Below are 18817 nucleotides of genomic sequence, written 5' to 3'. Positions count from 1 at the left end.
GAGACAGTTGACTGGGGGCTGCCACACCGGTCAAGCTCATTCGACTGTCCCCAGCCACCTCGACAGCACAGCACCAGAGAACCTGGGAGATGTACACACAACTTGGTGCATTCTTGGGCAGGGTCCTGGGGACAAGTTCCAGCGGACACATGAAGACACACTGCCCAGGGCGCTTGCGCACAGCCAGAATGTGGCACATCAGAGCCACCGTTAGATTCGGGACTGCTGGTGGGGAGGGGCAATGTCCTAAAATCGATGTGTCAGTGAACGTGCAATCCCCTTGATAGAACTGAACGACTGAGCTACTGAATTGCATGATACATAGATTGCATGCCAGTGAAACTGCTAATTCACAATCCCAAAATCTTTTTATCAACCTGTTTTTCCAAATTAAAACACACCCAAAAATAAGCAAGTCAAAAAAAAAAAAAAATGGAATTCTAGAGCAGTTCATTGTCATCATGCAGAACCTGTGCACAGCGCAAGAGATCGCTGTTTGAGCAGAACAAGGGAAAACTTCATAGCTTAAAATCAGTAAGGGTATATGTAAGGGTTGTATCCTTTCAACATACTTACTCAATTTGTGTGCTGAGCGAGTTATCCACGAAGCTGGACTATATGAAGAAGAACATGGCATCAGGATTGGAGGAAGTCTCATTAACATGCCTTATACAGGTGACACCTCTTTGTTTGCGGAAAGTTAGGAGGACTTAAAGTACTTGTTGATCAAGATCAAAACTGTAGCCGTCAGGGAAAATTGCACCTCAATAAAAAGAAAAGCAAAAACATCACAACTGGACCGATAAGTGACATCGTGATGGATGAAGGAAAGACTGAAGTCATCAGGGACCTCATTCTACTTTCGTGTACACTCCACACCCAATCAAGAAAGGAGATGGTGTACTGCACTGAGTAAATCTCTTAAAGGGTCTCCATAAGTATACTCAATGGCGCTGAATCATGCGTGTAGACGTGCTGGATTGGACAATGTTTGATTGGACAATGTCTTGTTGTGTATATTTTTGCCAAGATTTTTTAAAATGCATGAATACCAATGAATACAAACAAGAAGAAAACATCCCCAAGATTGTTTGTGGTAAAGATTGTACAACTCCTCTAGATACGATTGAACTGTTGAATCGGATGCTGTGTAAATGAAGTGCTAACAAAACTATTTTTAAAAGAGAAGCTCTTTAAAGTGTTGAAAAGCAAAGCTCACACTTTGAAAGCTAAGGTACATCTGACCCAAGCAATGGTATTTGCAACCATCTATTAAGCATGTGACAGCTGGAAAATTGCTTCTTGTACATCTTAAAGAAGAATTAATGCCTTTGATTTGTGGTGTTGGCAAAGTCTATTGAAAATGCCACAGATTACCAGAAGAACATACAAACCTGTCTTGGAAGAAGTACAGCCAAAATGTTACTTAGAAGCAAGGATGGGACGCGGAGAACGTGAGTCCGCGCTTCTGCCTGTCCGTACGTCTGGCCCTAGCCTATGCAGCTTTTAGTGACGGCCTCCGGCAACGCACACATCGGAAAGCCCGCCCCCAGCTTCCAGGCCACGGCCGTGGTGGACGGCGCCTTCAAGGAGGTGAGGCTTTCAGACTACAGAGGGAAGTACGTGGAGCTCTTTTTCTACCCTCTGGACTTCACCTTCGTGTGCCCCACGGAGATAATTGCTTTCAGCGAGCGCGCTGATAACTTCCAAAAGCTGGGCTGCGAGGTGCTAGGGGTCTCCGTGGACTCTCAGTTCACCCACCTGGCTTGGATCAACACTCCCCGGAAGGAGGGAGGCTTGGGTCCCCTGAACATCCCCCTGCTGGCTGATGTGACCAGAAGTTTGTCCCATGACTATGGTGTGCTGAAGGAAGATGAAGGCATCGCTTACAGGGGCCTCTTTATCATCGATGGCAAGGGTGTCCTTCGTCAGATCACGGTCAATGACTTGCCTGTGGGGCGCTCCGTGGACGAGGCCCTAAGGTTGGTCCAGGCTTTCCAGTACACGGATGAGCATGGGGAAGTGTGTCCCGCTGGCTGGAAGCCAGGCAGCGACACAATCAAGCCCAATGTGGACGACAGCAAGGAATACTTCTCCAAGCACAACTAGACCTGTGGACGCGACGGGACAAGTTTGGGTCTTCTCTTCCCACCTGTGCTGACCCAGGAAAGGCCATCCTGTCCCCTTGAAACTCCCTCATCTGGGACCTTGGAGGACTGGGCTAAGGTCTTCTCATGCCCCTGGTAGCTAATGAATGGTGACCCCACCCCCCTTTCCAGATGTCCACCCACCGGGGTACGGGCCTAAGGTGACCAATAAAAATATCAGAAACAGGTGGGAAAAAAAAGAAGCAAGGATGATAGGACTACATCTCACATACTTTAGATATGTCATCAGGAGAAGCCAATCACTGGAAAAGGACATCATTCTTTGTAAAGTAGAGAGTCAGTGAAAAAGAGGAAGATTCAATTAGATGGATTGACTCTGAGCTATAATAATAGGCTCAATTTTAGCAACAATTGTGAATGTGTTAGTCTGGGTAAACTAGAGAAACAAATTCATGGACATTCATATGTGTATTTTTAAAATAACTTTATATACAAGAGCTATTGTACATTAAGAAATCATCCCAGCCCAGGCAAGTCCAAGCCCATAAATCCGATATGAGCCCATATGTCCAGTACCAGTCTCTTCAGAAACATGAAACACATGCAATGAGGCTGAATGCAGGAAGATCACAGGCCAGTAGGTGCAAAGTCTTGTGGATCCAGTGGCGGTAGAGGGGTCACAGAACTGGCAGGGTGTCCACGTGGTTCCTTAAACTGCAAGGCTCTGACTGCCATCAGTCTGTCTCCATGTGGCTTGTCAACAAGAAAGTCTCACAGGGACTGAGTGGAGAGAGAGAATGTCTCCTGCCTCCAGGGAGGAGTTCCCAGAATCCTCGGTAGAAGGCCATGCCCACACAGAGGCCTCATTGGCTGTGGCCTGATTGACAGGCTAGACTCCACCCCTTCACTCTTAATCCTCAAATTGATACCAGATTATGTAACTACCGCAGTGAGGATGGCACAAGACTAGACATTGTTTCTTTCTGTTTTACATCGGGTGCCTATGAGCTGGAACCAACTGGATGGCACCGATCAACAGGCCCAAATTCCCATAGCCCGGCTTCATTAGCACAATTACAACCTCACGGCTTGATTCAAATGGGTCTCAACTCCTGAGTCCCAACCCAGAGCTATAGAAGCAGAAAAAATTGAGGGTTAGGGCCATGCATTTTCATTGTAAAAAATTTCTCAAGTAATTTTTCTGCCAACGTTGCTGATCACTGTCCTAGGGCCCAGGGGTCATGCCAAGTTCCTTTCCTAAAGGCTTGGTGTTGGGTGGGGGGCTGAGGAGTAAAATTCGGAGAGAGTGCTCTCAGAGTTTCTGTGCAGAGTTAATCCTGGCAAAAATGATCATTTTCCGTCAAAAGCTCTCATCATATTGTTGGATAGATTTAAAAAGGCATAGGAGAAAGATCTGATAGGAGTAAAGAATAAAGATTCTACATCCTTCTGCCCAGGTTCAAATCTCATTCCTTCCTTGTGTGGAACCTTAGGTCATTTCTTTAGTTTCTTTGTACCTAGCCAGTAAAATGGACCTGTTCATACTTTCTGATGAATATGGCTGTTGTGAGGATTAAAAGAGTTAATCCAGATTATGCGCTTCATAGAGTGACACCCCCACCCCTCACCCCCGGGGCCCATCGGCTCAGGAAGTGTTAGCTCTTCATGGTTATCTTTATAAAGGAAAGGATTCTAAAGTTCGCCAACTCGATCTTCAGCCTGGCATAGCAACATGTGCTGAAAGCGTTTCCATGCCCTGGACCTTCTTGCTGACTTTTGACCAGCATGTCCGTGGAAAAAGAAAAGTCCTGAAGGGGAGGTGAAAACAGGTGGGCACTAGATATGGTTCTCAATCAGAGGTCATTTTAGCCCTCTCTTCCCCTCGGGAACATCTGACCATGCCGGTGCCACTAAGGTCCAGTGGGCAGAAGCCGGGCATGCTGCTAAACCCATGCAATGCACGCAATTATCCACATGTCAGGAATGCCCAGGCTGAGGAGGGCTGCTGCCTCCGCAGGAAGCATGATTGTAAAGACACGGGCTTTAGAGCCTCGGGAGATAGAGGTTTGCCTCCTGCTTCGTTATTTATCAGCCATGCGGCCTGGAACATGGTCTCAAACCCCTGTGGACGTGGGGTTGCGCATTTGAACATGTGGGAATCAAGGATCAATGGAGGGTAAAATGCATGGCCATCAAGTTGATTTTTGACTCATGATGTCACAGCTGCCCCATAAAGTTTCCAAAGCAGGTGGCCTGGTCTTTTCTCCGGGGGAGCAGCTGGTGGGGTCGAACAGCTGAATGTCTTGGTTCGCAGCCAAGCACTTCACCATGGCACCCCGAGAGTTCCTTCTCAGAAAGACTCCTGTGAATTATTGGAGATGGTGTACGTAAAATGCCAAACGCGGTGCTCCATTCACTCATGGTCCTTGAAGTGAGTGCGACTTAAGGAGACCATATCGGGCAACGTAAATGTGCCCATTGGGGTTTCCAGCATCGTAAATCTTTAAGAAAGCCACCTGCCTCATCTCTCTCCCACAGCACAGTGCCCAGAACATGGTGAAGCCTCGGGAGACAAATTCCTCTTTCTTGCTTTCCACGGAAAATCATCGTCCATCTCCCCTCAGCCATATGCAGCTACAGGAAGATTCTCAGTATGTTTGTTCTGTTCTCATTGGTCTCACTTTTCAATGATTTCATTATCTTTGAGGAAATCTACTCAATTCTGCCCAATTTTCTCAAGCCCTTCCATTGTGGAACCAGACTCAGATTTCCCAGGTCACAGAACTGTCGCGAAATCCCTGTCCTGACAATTCCACGGATAGATGTGTGCCATTGCAACTGCCACGTGAACCTGCAGGTGCATTGCCATCCAGCTGGCCCCTTGGGCCTTTCAGCTGCCTCGTTGCACATAGGCACTCCTTCTGGTGCCATAACATTTTGATTTGCCTCCCACCCCCCACCCCCCAGATGGCATAATGAAGAATTAACAATGATAATTGGTAAAGGAAATAGGACAGAGAGACAAATATACACAGATAGACTAAAGGAAACTAAAGTCTTTTGAAAATTACCTGGAGATGCTTTTAATAAGAAAGATAAGGGTGGGACATATCTGATCAGAGCACACGGGAGCAGATGAAGCCGGGGGGGGGGGGCGAGTGGAGCACATCCTGGACCACCAGGCTATGAGGAAGATATTCCCAATTAGAGCAGCCAGTCCACACATAGGACCACATGGCTGGCCCCACTATGAGACATGATGCCCTGCACTGACCCATAGCTCTACAGGGGACAACACCGGAGACACAGAGTGGGAATTGAACCCGATCTAATCCTGCCACACTGAGGCAAAACACTAAGGGGGTGCAACAGAACAGCAAGGGAATGGAGTGGTGAGGTCCCCAGGGAATGCTGAGAGTGGACTTTGGGGCCAGGGTGTGGTGCCCCAAAAGACTGGACTGGAAAACACTCCTAAAGACCAACAAACACTCCTTGAACAAACTACAAGCTTTTCTTTCTTGCTGTATTTTGTTTTGTTTATTGTCATTGGTTTGTTGTTTTTGTTGTATATTGTTGCTTGGTTTTGCTCTGTCTTGTTTTTATGCATTTATAATCTCCACAGGTCTGTCTAAATAAAATAGGCTGGATGAACAATTAGAGGGGGAAAAAATGGGGCCGACAGTTCTGGGGGAGACATGGGAAAGGGGGGTGGGGGTGGGGGTAAGGAAAGGGTGTTAGCAAACCCAGGGACAAGGGAACAACAAGTGATCCAAATCAGTGGTGAGGAGGGTGTATGAGGTCTGGTAGGATATGATCAAATGTAATGTAACCAAGAGGAATTACTGAAACCCAAATGAAGACTGAGCATGATAGTGGGACAAGAGGAAAGTCAAAGGAAATAGAGGAAAGAGCTGGGAGGCAAAGGGCATTTATAGAAGTCTAAATAAAGGCATGTACATATGCAAATATATTTATATATGAGGATGGGGAAATAGATCCATGTACATATAATCATAGGTTTAGTATTAAGGTAGCAGGTGGACATTGGGCCTCCACTCAAGTACTGCCTCAATGCAAGAATACTTTCTTATATTAAATTGGCATTCTATGATGCTCACCTTCCTGACACAACCACTGAAACAAAGCGGTGAATAAGCAAATGTGTTGAAGAAAGCTGATGGTGCCCAACTATAAAAAGATATAGCGTCTGGGGTCTTAAAGGCTTGAAGGTAAATAAGCAGCCATCTAGCTCAGAAGCAACAAAGCCCACTTGGAAGAAGCACTCCAGCCTGTGTCATCACAAGGTACCAAAGGGATCAGTTATCAGGCATCAAAGAACAAAAACTCCTATCATTGTGTGCTCACCTCCATGATAAGATCGCTGAAGACAAATGGGTGCATAAGCAAATGTGGCGAAGAAAGCTGATGGTGCCCAGATATCAAAAGATATAGCATCTGGGGTCTTAAAGGCTTGAAGGTAAACAAGCGGTCATCTAGCTCAGAAGCAACAAAGCCCACATGGAAGAAGGACACCATGCATTCATGAGGTATCGAAAGGATCAGGTATCGGGTATCATCAGAACAAAAAATCTTACCATAGCGAATGAGTGGGGAAGTGCAGAGTGGAGACCCAAAGCCCATTTGTAATCCACTGGACATCCCCTTACAGAAGGGTTTCGGGAGTGAGGTGAGCCAGTCAGGGGGTGATGTAGCAATGATGAAACATACAACTTTCCTCTAGTTCCTAAATGCTTCCTTCCCACCCACTACTATGATCCCAATTCTACCTTACAAATCCGGCTAGACCAGAGGATGTACACTGGTACAGATAGGAACTGGAAACACAGGGAATCCAGGGCGGATGATCCCTTCCCCCCTCAGGACCAGTGGTGTGAGTGGCGATACTGGGAGGATAGAGGGAGGGTGGGCTGGAAAGGGGGAACTGATGACAAGGATCTACATGTGACCTCCTCCCTGGAGGTCGGACAACAGAAAAGTGGGTGAAGGTAGACATTGGACAGGGCAAGATATGACAAAATGATAATTTATAAATTATCAAGGGTTCATGAGAGAGGGGGGAGCAAGGACAGAGGGGGGAAAATGAGGAGCTGATGACAGGGGATTAAATGGAGAGCATATGTTTTCAGAATGATGAGGGCAATGAATGTACAAATGTGCTTTACACAATTGATGTATGTATGGATTTTGATAAGAGCTGTATGAGCCTCTAATAAAACGATTAAAAAAAGAAATTAAAAAACCAGAAAAGAAAGATAAAGAAGCCAAGGGAAGAAAAATACATAATAAATTGAAGGGCAGATTTAGCTAATGAGCAGCTTCCACAGCAGATTGGAGAAGAAACACGATGCTGCTCCTATCTTCAGCTTATAGTCAGCCCCGTCTTAGAAACCAGAGCACAGAACCTGTGACCAACTTCCCAGGCTTGGGGCAGCCAGGGAGATTAGTCATTTCCAGTCTAGGCTCTGCAAACAAATGGACTTGGATTTGACAGGCTGCTAACCGAAAGATCAACAGTCTAAAGCCCAACTGCTCCGCAGGGGAAAGTCTGGGCTTTCTACCCCTGTAGAATCTTGAAAACCCACAGGGATAATTCTTCCCCATCCTATAGGATCACGATGCGTCAGCATTGACATGATGGCAGTAAGTTTGGTTAGTTTTCGTGGCTTGTTTTTCTTTTGTTTGTTTGGTCACTGATTATTATATTGAATGACCATGAGACAATTCTCTCCCTTTTCAAGAGCTAGTTTTCGCAAAGGTGATATGGGGATAATAATGATACCTCTTCTTAGGGGTGTGCTGTAAAGTACTGCTTATAAAACACGGAACACAGCTCTGACCCATCGCTGATGCTCTATAAATGGTGGTGGTGGTGGTGGTAATGATTATGCTAATGATGATGAAAATGACTGCCTACTATGAAAACATCCTCTGGGACTGTCTTGTCTGGAGATACCATGATGGTAGTGTTGGTGTTGTTGCATACTATCCAGTTGGCTCAGACAAACAGCCACCCCATGTATCTCGGAATGAACTATTGCCTGGTCCTGTGTCGTCCTCACAATTGTTAGTGCGTTTGAGCTTTTCAGGACCTCTGTGTCGATCCATCTTGTTGAAAGCCTTCCTCTTTTCATTGGCTCTGTTTAACCAAGCATGATGTCCCTCTCCAGGCACTGGTCCCTCCAGATGACACGTCCAAGGTATGTGCAGTGAAGCTTCACCATCCTGGCTGTCCTTCTTTCAAATCAGATAGTCTTTCTTCCAGTCGTCAGTGACATTTTCAATAGTCATCACCAACACCATAATTCAAAGCATGAATTTGTCTTCAGTATATGCATAAGAAGTACACACCACTGAAAGATGTATACATTTATAAATAGATAAGGAGCTATAAATGTAGATATATAGAGATATGTATATCGGTATAGATATAGAGCTATGTGTATCGCTATATGTCTACCTGCCTGTCTAACTAAATATGTGTAAGGTGTATTGCATATATAATGTATAATATATACAGTTCCATATATATGCATTATATATATGTACACACATATCTTCCCTCAAAGACGCAGAACAGTGGGGGAAAGATGAGTAAGCTAAGCTCCAACATGCGTCATCAGAGCCATGAGAGAGCAGGCAGAGGTGCCCCTCTGTTGGTGACTCCGTCTGTAGCATGATGGAAGAACCGGGAGCTCTCTTCATGCTTCATTTCCCTGAAAGGTGCAGAGGTGAAGGGCCTACACTTTGGAACTAAGGTAAATGGATTTAAGTTCTGTCTCCATGTAAACATCGGATAGGTTACTCTGCTAGCATGTGTCTCAATCCGTGAAATTACAAGAGTTCCTTTGTCATACACTTCCTGTGCAGATTAAATGAAGTGACGTGTGCGAGGAACAGAGCCTGGTGCTCAGGGGACGCTGTGGAAATGCATGGGGTTATTCTTATTCCTGGGTTCCCTCTTCTTTCCCCTTCTCCTCGTATGCTCTCTACTTCACCCCTTTCTTCACTTCTCTCTAGCCCCTCACCTTCCCCAGCGCATGGAGTCCACAATCTATAGATTCATGTCTAAGTTCTGAAAAAAAATTGGAATCTTTTTCTAAGATTTTTTCCCTTTTCCTCCCAAGGTAAGACCTTACTTGGATGGTGACATAGAGAGGGACAGGTTGCCTCTTCACTCGTCGGTTGACTAAGCATACCCTTATTTCCGTAGTACCTTTTATATGCTACACATGAGGAAGAGTGTTTTACATACATCATTCCAAGTTATTGCATCATCAGCCAACCTCAGACTGGTAACACTCCAGGCCCAACAAGTACCCAGTACAGGTGAGAGCTGGTGCCACACTGCAATGAAGCCTTGAAGTACTGGGTTGATCAAGGCCAAGCGTTCTCCCAAAATCCATCAGCAACTGCTCAGCTGTGCGTATCCTTTCTTCCAGAGCAAGCCAACGTCAGTTTTGAGAATTCACCAGCACATAAAGTACCTTTACTTCTCCTGCAACACTAAAAGGCGGGTATTTTGTTATTTGGGTAGGAGGTAGTTAGTTTACGGTGCCAACCTGGCCAATAAACACATGTGCCGTTAATTGAAAGGCGGAGGGATAAATGGCCCAGTGAGTCTCTCCTTTCTAGTTCTCAAGTCTCTTGCTTTGTGATGGTCGGACCAGGGTGCAGATGCCTTAGCAGGTCCCTGCTTCAGCTGGCAAGGCTCACTTCCTGCAAGACATCCCTTAGGAGAAGTCACATGGACCTACCCCAATGCAGCCCTGGGTGCTGGAGCAGCCATGTGGAGACCCCTGCCAGCGCTGAGATGCTTACACGCTCACTGACTCGGCTTTCCTCCTGCAGTCGGCATCATTGTGTCTATTTTGTGAGATGAGGGGGATTTTGTGGATTGGTGTTGGACATATGGGTCAATGGGTTAATGTTGCACTTGTGGACTTGGGAAGCACTGGATTGCGGCATTTTCTTGATGCACATTTACCCTTTCTCTAAAACTCTCTCTTATACATGAGTTTCTGTGGGTTTGTTTCTCTAAAGTGCCCTGACTCACACAGGGTACCAGTGTATATCACTGGAGCAATCCTCGCAAGGGTAAGTAGGCTAGTTAAAAGGACAAACTGGGGCAGGTGATCAAGGTGGGACTGTGCAGGGAGCGGTGGAGCTGACACCTGGTGGAGCTGACACAGATGGCTGCCTGACAAGGGATTCCACCGTGGAGTCACAGCGTGTGAGTGTAGTAATGTTACTGATCAGTGTTTGGGGGTAAGGAAGGGAAAATTCGTAGAAAACGTTACATCCTAAAGAACACAATGTCCTCCACCTCCCTCCTTCCCTCTTCCTCCTGCCCCTCTGTGTGGGATAACCTGCACAGAGAGGTCCTCGAAGGTCAACCTGCACAGTCGGGTCCTCGAAGCCCAACTTTGACTTCATAAGGTTTTAGCTAAGCGTTTTCACATATTTTCGAAGTACATTGTCCTCTCCCCCACAGGAATTTGTCTATGACCAATCCAATCGAACACCATATTGTGAGCGGCGTCTTCTTATAAAGCTTAGGAATTTGTATTTACATGTATCATTTTAAATAGTGATAAGGAAGGATTTTCTTCAAAGATGAAAAGTCCACATTCAGAGCTCTGTCTTGCTCCAGTCACATTCCCATACTTGCTCCGGGCACACATATGTGGATATATCTCAGAAGCGCCGGCATGTTCCATGTCAATGGACTTGGTAAAACCGGCCTCCAGACTCGCAGAGATGGGGGGCTTCGTGTTCTCCCACTTGGGCCACACAGATTTTCACCGTTGCTGATTTGTAGGTTAATTAAACGTTCCATCATTTTCAATAGCACAGCCCCATTAGTGATGTGATTGCTGGTCTTTACATGGATTTGTTGTCCAATTGCATTTCTTCTTAAGTTTGATACACTGTTAATGTTCTCTGGTCATTTTCCTATTCATTTGCTTGTCTTTTTATTAACTGATTTAAGGAGTTATTTACAGATCATGGTGTTGTTTTTAATCATCGGTTTGTGGCTTATCTTTTATTATTGCTTATCATGGATTTTCTCACATAGATGTTCTAACCTATTATGTAATAAAATGGTTTCAGGCTTTGGATCAACTAGAAATGACTTACCTGTTTACTCTGAGAGAGTTTCTTTATACTTAGAATTATCCACTCCTGATTGCTAATAAAAATTCGCTGTGAACTAGCTGGTATTTTAACAATTGATTCAATTTATATTAATAGCCATCGTTTCCTATTCAGGTTTTCTTTTCTTTTTTGCACAGTAGTTGGAAAAGTGATATTTTTCATGAAATCTAGTTCCTATCTTATTGACACATTTTTAATTTTATCTTATAAATGAAGTATTTTATTATATCCCTTTCATTACTAAATTTTTCCATTTTTCTCTATTAGTTTTCAAACCCCTTTAATAAGGTATTCTTATTGTACTTTGTTCTCCATTTAATCAATAAATATTTTTCCTTTTCCCTAATTCTTGTGAGTTGAGTCTGTTGTGCCTTTTACATCTTCTTCAATTAAATGCTTGATTTATTAATGCACTTGTTATAGTCAGTAAGTGGAACAATCATTGAAAAATAAAGCAATAGCAAGCACTTGAATGATGACCCATGGTGACTCCATGTATGACACAGAGTTGGTCTGCACTCCTTGAATTTTCAGCAGCTGATATTTGGGAAGTGCCAGGCCTTTCTTCCGAGGTGCCTCTGGGTGGACTGGAACCACCAACCTCTTGTTAGAACGCTGCCTCCTAACCATTTGTATTCACCCTGGAACCTTGGGAAACCGTTCTCCACACAGAGTGCCCATACGTTAAAGAATGGAACTACTCTATAAGGTTTCTCAGAATGCTGACTTCCGTTGAGTCAATGCTGACTCACCATGCCCTGTGGACAGAAGAGAACTTCCCCTGCGGGTCTCTGAGGCTGTTCATCTATCTGTACGAGACCAGGAAGTCTGATATTTCTCCATGGAGCAGCTGGTGGGTTTGAACTGCTGATTCTGTGGTTGGCAGCTCAACACGGAACCTACTCTGCTACCAGGGATCCTTCTATATAGTTTAGTTGGCTGTAATATTTATGGAAGCAGATTGTCAGGTCTTTCTTCAGTGGTATTGGTACATGTGTTAGACCTGCCAGGTTTTAAGTTATGAAGACACACACACACACACACACACACACACACTGCCATCCAGCCCATTTCAATGGAAAACAACCCTGTGCAGGGTTTCTGAAGCTGTTAGTCTTTAGGGAGCGAGTAGCCTCAACTTCCTCCCATGGAGTGGCTGCTGGGTCTGAACCACTGACTTAGCATATTGCCTAACCCACAGAGCCACCAGCTGAGTTTCAAAACATGTGCACCACCCAGGAGCCTCATGCAACACTTGCTACTATCTAATTCCAGAACAAGGAACCTAGTTACGTGCTCAGGTGCTAACAGAGAGGGAGCCATTTGAACCCACCAGAGGTTCTTGGTAGACTGCTTCCATAAAGATTCGCAGCTTAGGAGCCCTATGAAGCAGTTCCACTCTGCCCTCTAGGCTCCTCACTGTGAGTTGGAATTAACGATGAAAATTTTGAGAATATTTTCATCACCCACCCATGCAAAAAAAATTCTTCTTTAGTCCTTCCCCTGTAGCCATGAAAATTACTCATCTGCTTGTATAGATTTAGGTCTGTATGGACTTGCCTGTTCTGGGTAGTTCTTAAATAAATCATATACTATGTGAGCTTGCATATCCAGCTTGTTTTGCTTCATATACTGTCTTCTGATACATCCATATTATATCATGGATTCATGTGTACTAACTCAACAATGTTCCACTGTATGGCTATACCATTTTGTTTATTTATCATTGATAGATTCATTCAACTTTTCATCTATTATAGGTAATGTTTCTGTGAACATTATTTTTGTGGGTGTGAGCATATGGTTTTTCCTCCTGGGTACATACCTAAGCATGAAATGATTGAAATTTATGATAATTCAATGTTTAACTTCCCAAAGAACAGCCAAAACATTTTCGAAAGGGAGGGACCATGGGAGTTTACATTTCCCCCAGAAATTCTCCTCCTCCTTGTCAGCACTTGTTGTTCCCTGTTTGTTTCCAGTCGTGGATGTGAAACTGCATCGCGTGGAGATTCTGCTTGCATTTCTCTAAGTTCAGCTGAACATGGAGCGACTACTGGTCAGAAACGACTTGAACGCATCTGAGAGCAGCAGGGACAGAGAATGTCAAGCATCTTCCGTATGAGTATTAGACAGTTGTATAGCAGGTTTGAGGAATATCTATTCAAATCCCATGCCTGCTTTTAAATTGAGTCGTTTGTCTTTTTATTATTGAGTGGTGAGTGTTCTCTATATATTCTGATACTGGTTCCTTATGAGATATATGATTTACAATATGTTGTCTACATATGTGAATTGTTTTCTTTCTTTCTTTCTGTAGTGTCCTCTGAAGCGCACATCTTTTAAGTTCAATGAAATCTGACTTATCTGGTTTTTGTTTCATTGATTGTGCTGTTTGTGTTACAGTAAGTAAAGATCCTAGTGCCCCATCCACGCTCATGAAGGATTATGTCTATGGCTTATTCTAAGAGGCTAGCTTATAATTTCACTTCTGATATTTAGATACTTGATTCAACCTGAGTATACTTTTGAGTAAGGTATGACGTAGGTGCTTGCCTTCTTTCTTTGCATGTAGAAATTCATTTATTTTTGTTTCTCTTTTTCTTTGTTAAGTCATCATTTTATTGGGAGCTCTTACAGAGGTCATAACATTCCATAATTCAAATAGCTCAAGCAAAATTGTACAGTTACTACTACAATCAGTTATAAAACAGTCTTTCTTCTTGAACTCTTTGATATTAGCTCCCCTTTAGTTCCTCCCTCCTTTATCCCCCCAAAGAACCCTTATTATTGTTGTTATATATTATTATTATATTTTTAAGCTGTATCTTATCCCAAACAATATATCCATTCACCTACAATTCACCTATTATTCGCTCCTCTGAAGTGGAGTGATACAGTCATCATTACTATCAGCCCACTCCACCCCCACACTCCTCCACCCTCCCTCCACCCCTCCCCCCCACACACACACACACATACATCTTCCTGTTATCCTCAGTGAATCATCACTCCCGCTGCTGTTTCTGAAGGATCATCCATCCCGGCATTCCTGAATCGAAAGATCTTAATCGTACACGTGAACATATGGAGGTCTAACCGTGTTAATGAGGTGAAACATAAGCCTTAATAGCAAGGGGAGGAAAAATTAAAGAAACAGAGCATCGTTATGTGTTTCTGATGTGTTTAGGCTGCTATACCTGCAGCCTAAATTCCTCATTCCCCATGGCCCACCACCCCCACCCCCACCCAACTCACACACACGAGGCCCCTCTGTGAGGGCCTGTCCAATTGTCTCACAGGTGAGTTTTGGGTCTCCACTTTGTCCATGCTCCTTCACACCAGTTTAATTGCTTGTTTTTGAACTTCTGCAACCTCTTCCCAACACCTCATGACCACACAAGCTGGTGTGCTTCTTCCATGTGGGTATTGTTCCTTTCCTGCTTGATGGCCACTTGTTTAACTTCAAGCCTTTAAGAACCCAGACGCTGTATCTTTTAATAGCCGGGCACCATCAGCTTTCTTTACATTTGCCTACCCACCCACTTTGTCTTCAGCGATTGTATTGGGAAGGTGCCACACCATTAGAACAAACCATTCTTGTACTTAGGTGAGCTTTTAGTAGAGGCCCAAAGTCCATCTGTTTCCTATTGAATTTACTTAGATGTACATATATGTACAAATACACACAGTTATATAATTATATATTTACAGTTATGTATCTACATTTATACCTAGATCTGTCTTTTGTTGCATTCTTCTTTTTCTTTTTTCTTTCCTCCTACCCCACTATCATGCTTACCCATCACTTAGCTCCCAGTAATTCCTCTCAGACACTTTTCAAGTGATGAAACGCACCCAGGAACTCTGTCCATTATAAAACCCTTGCTATTCCCCCTGTCCGTATCATTGTTGCCTCACCCTTCACCTCCTCCCATCGCCTCGCCTTCCATATCCCTCCAGAACCATCAGTCCTGTGACTGTCTCCATGGCCTTGCTTATATTGCCTATCTTATATAGATACACACCAAAAGAAAAAATAATTTTAAAAAATAGATTTTTAGAACCAAAAATAAAAAGGGAGAAAGACCAAACGAATAGTTCCAAGTCTAACTGATATCCTGACCCAGAGTAGGTGTCTAAGGAGCAGGACCTGTCTAATCCCTCTGCCCAATCCCCTTTTCTTTCACGGTTCCATGCCCTCGGACCCGCTTACCTAGCAGCACTCAGACCCTCTTAGTCCTCAGCCTTTGTGTCTGAAAGGTGTGCATCCTACTGGTCCCTATTTCTTTCCCTGCAGTCAGGAATGGAGTGGTCTACTGCACACACACATACACACACACACACACCCAGCCCATTACACCATTAGATTTTCAGTGTGGCCCCCTTGTGAGAAAGCCCCACTCAGATCAGGTGAGGTGTCAAGTGCTGCCCCCCAGAGTCAGAAGTCTACGATCGGGATTCCTCGGGGACCTCAAAGCTTCATTCCATTGCTGGTCTGTTGCACTCCCCTCTGGATTTGCCCCCATGCGTGCCTCAGACCTGCAGCTCCTCCTGAACTATCTCTTCAGGACCATCCTCCATAGCACTGTCATCCAGGGAGAGGACATCAAGTCACGAGCTGAGGTCAGCCCTGCAGTCATCTCTGGGAATGAGCTGCTCTGTGCAGGAGCACCGACCTCAAGGATTGGCACACTGAAATGAGGTCTAATCTCAGTCTCCATTTCCTGTGGAGACATAAACAATACCCATCCTTAGGTCAATTAGGTCCCTGGTCCCCCCTGACCATTTTTTTTTTATTTCCCTACCCCTCTGTAGGCTTTAAAGGCCTAGGGGGAAGGATGTGGAGGGGGGAGATGCCTTTCAACATAGGTGCTATCTGCGTCTTTTTGTATTATTATTTTATTGGTTTGTTTATTTATTTATTTGATGAAGCATGTATCATTAGAATTGATCTGGCTTGTGCCAGCGTATCTGGTCTAAGCCCAAGAGTTGTATGTTGTGTGCAGTGTTCCTTAGGCCATTCTGCTGTTTGGACTTAGCTCAAAGGAATCATGTACTTGACCTTTTGTGCTTGACTAACTTCACTTAGCATAATATCCTCCAGTTCTTTCCACCAGATGAGGTGTTTCATATTTTCATCACTATTTTTAAGGATGCATAGTATTCCATTGTGTGTATATATCAGAGTTTTTTAATCCATTCACCTATTGATGGAAATTTAGACTATTTCCAGTTGTTTGCAATAGTGAACTACGCAGCGATGAACATTGAAGAACAGATGTTTGGCCGTGGTCTATTTCTAACTCCTTTGGGGGAAATGCCCAGTAGTGAAATTGCTGGGCCATAGAGTGTCTCAATTTACATCTGTTTTAGGTATTGCCAAATTGCTTTCCACAGTGGCTATATGTATCTACAAGACCACCAGCAGTGGATGAGAGTTCCTATCTCACCACAGCCTCTCCAGCATTTGTTGCTTTCTGGTTTTTTTTTAATTGGGCTATTTTTGTGGGTGTTAGATGGTATCTCATAGTTGTTTTAATTTGCATTTATTGGATAGCTAATGATCAGGAACATTTTTTCATGTGTTTATTGGCCATTTGGGTTTCATCTCTTGTGAATATTCTGTTCAAGTCTTTTGCCCACCTCTTCAGTGAGCTATTCATTTTTTTTTCATGTTGTAGGCTTGGAGGATTCTGTAGATTTTAGTAATAAACCCTTTATCTGATATGTCATTACTAAATATCTTTTCCAAGTCTGTGGCTTCTCTTATTACTCTCTTGATGAAGTCTTCCAATGTACACAAGTGTTTATCTTTAGTATGTCCTAATCGTCTGTTTTATTTTCCTCAAATTGTGTATCCTTCCTAAATTCTGATAGCCCATGCATTCCTTGCATCCAAGGTTATTAGGTTTGTCCCGATTTTTCATCGATGATCCTGATAGTTTGGGGTTTTACCTTGAGGTTTGTGATCCACCTCGAATTTGTTCTTGTGTGTGAAGTTAGATAAGGATCTTGTTTCCTTCTTTGGCAGGTTGATACCCAGTTTTTCCGACACCATTTGTTAAACAGGGCATTCGTTTCCGATTTGATATTTTGGGGGCCCTTATGAAAGATCAGTTTTCTATATGTTGCTGTTTTTATTTCTGGGGTTTCTGTTCTTATCCTTTGGTCCGAGGATCTCTCATTATATCAGCGCCATACTGTTTTGACAACTGGGGCTGTATAATAAGTTTTAAAGTCAGGCAATGCAAGCCCACCCACATTATCCTTCTGCTTGAGGAGTTCTTTGCCAATTCTGGGTTTCTTCCCTTTCCATATGAAGTTGGCGATCAGTTTTTCCATTTCTTTGAAGAAAGATGCTGGTATGTATATTGGAATTGTGTTGAACTTATACAGTGCCTTAAGTAGGAGTGACATCTTTACAATATTGAGTCTTCCAATCCAGGAGCATGGAATATTCTTCCATATGAAGGTCCCTCTTGGTTTCTTGTAATCATGTTCTGTAGTTTTCTAGAAATTCATTTATTGAAAGAGCTACATACACACACACACACACACACCATGCAACACACTAAATGGCTTTGGTATATTTTTCAAAACTCTAGCTTCTGAATTATATTACATTAACCTGGACATCTAAATGCCAGTGCCACACTGCCTTAAGTTCTGCAAATTTGTGGTAAGCTTCATATTTAATAAGTGTCAGTCTTCTGATCTTATTCTTCTCAAGAGTCTTTTATATTTCCATACAAATTTTAGAATCAACTTTGGGAATTCTGCCCAAAAGGCAATTAAAGTGTTTATATTGTAATGGATTCATATTGTTCAACTAATGATTGAACAGAGACCTCCTAAAGTTCCTGGAACCAGAAAATCTCCCAGTATTTATTAAAAAGCTGTGTGTGTGTGTGTGTGTGCACGCGCGCATTAAGAACATAGTTAAAGTATTAACCTCCTAAATATTTTGGATAAATGTATAATAATACATGCGTACACCAAAATTTATTTACTCGATACTCTCTTTTCTGAACATTTCTATTTTTTTATTACAGCCATGATTATCCTCCAAGATTAATATCTCCACAAACCTATGGTAATTTCTTTAGAATACATATACTAAAGGTCTTACAGAAATTGACCCCTTCCATTATTCTGAAAGGCAGTCCAGAGAAATGTATCCCAGATTGTAATCCTCCCAGCAAGGAAGGCTATGACTTAACACAAAAATTCCTTAGATATGGAGAAACACAACTTCATTGAATGTACCGCTTTCCAGCATTGGTCAATCACCAACGTTATCTAGGGTGCTTATCACACAGATTTTGGGATCCACCCTTGGAAATTCTGATTCTCCAGGAATCTATATTTCAACAAGCTCCCAGGTGACTCTAATGAGTGACCAAGTTCAGTAGACAGGCTCCAGCAACTGAAGAACCTGGAGGGTGGGGGTGGGGTAGGGGGTGGGAAGCAGATCAAATGCAGAGTCCTAGGTGGTTCCAGGAAGGGAGGTGGCAGTGATGAACATGGAC

General features: G+C 43.6%; 1 pseudogene; it reads left to right on the top strand.

The window, feature by feature from the left end:
* Positions 1 to 1497: 1497 nt before the first annotated feature.
* On the top strand, positions 1498 to 2300 carry LOC142457070 (peroxiredoxin-2 pseudogene; annotated as a pseudogene).
* Positions 2301 to 18817: the final 16517 nt, after the last annotated feature.

The sequence above is a fragment of the Tenrec ecaudatus genome, chromosome 9 (genome assembly GCF_050624435.1).
Source record: "Tenrec ecaudatus isolate mTenEca1 chromosome 9, mTenEca1.hap1, whole genome shotgun sequence".
NCBI lineage: Eukaryota > Metazoa > Chordata > Mammalia > Afrosoricida > Tenrecidae > Tenrec > Tenrec ecaudatus.
Note: the sequence above shows the minus strand (reverse complement) of the source record. Positions and strands in the feature narration are given on the sequence as shown.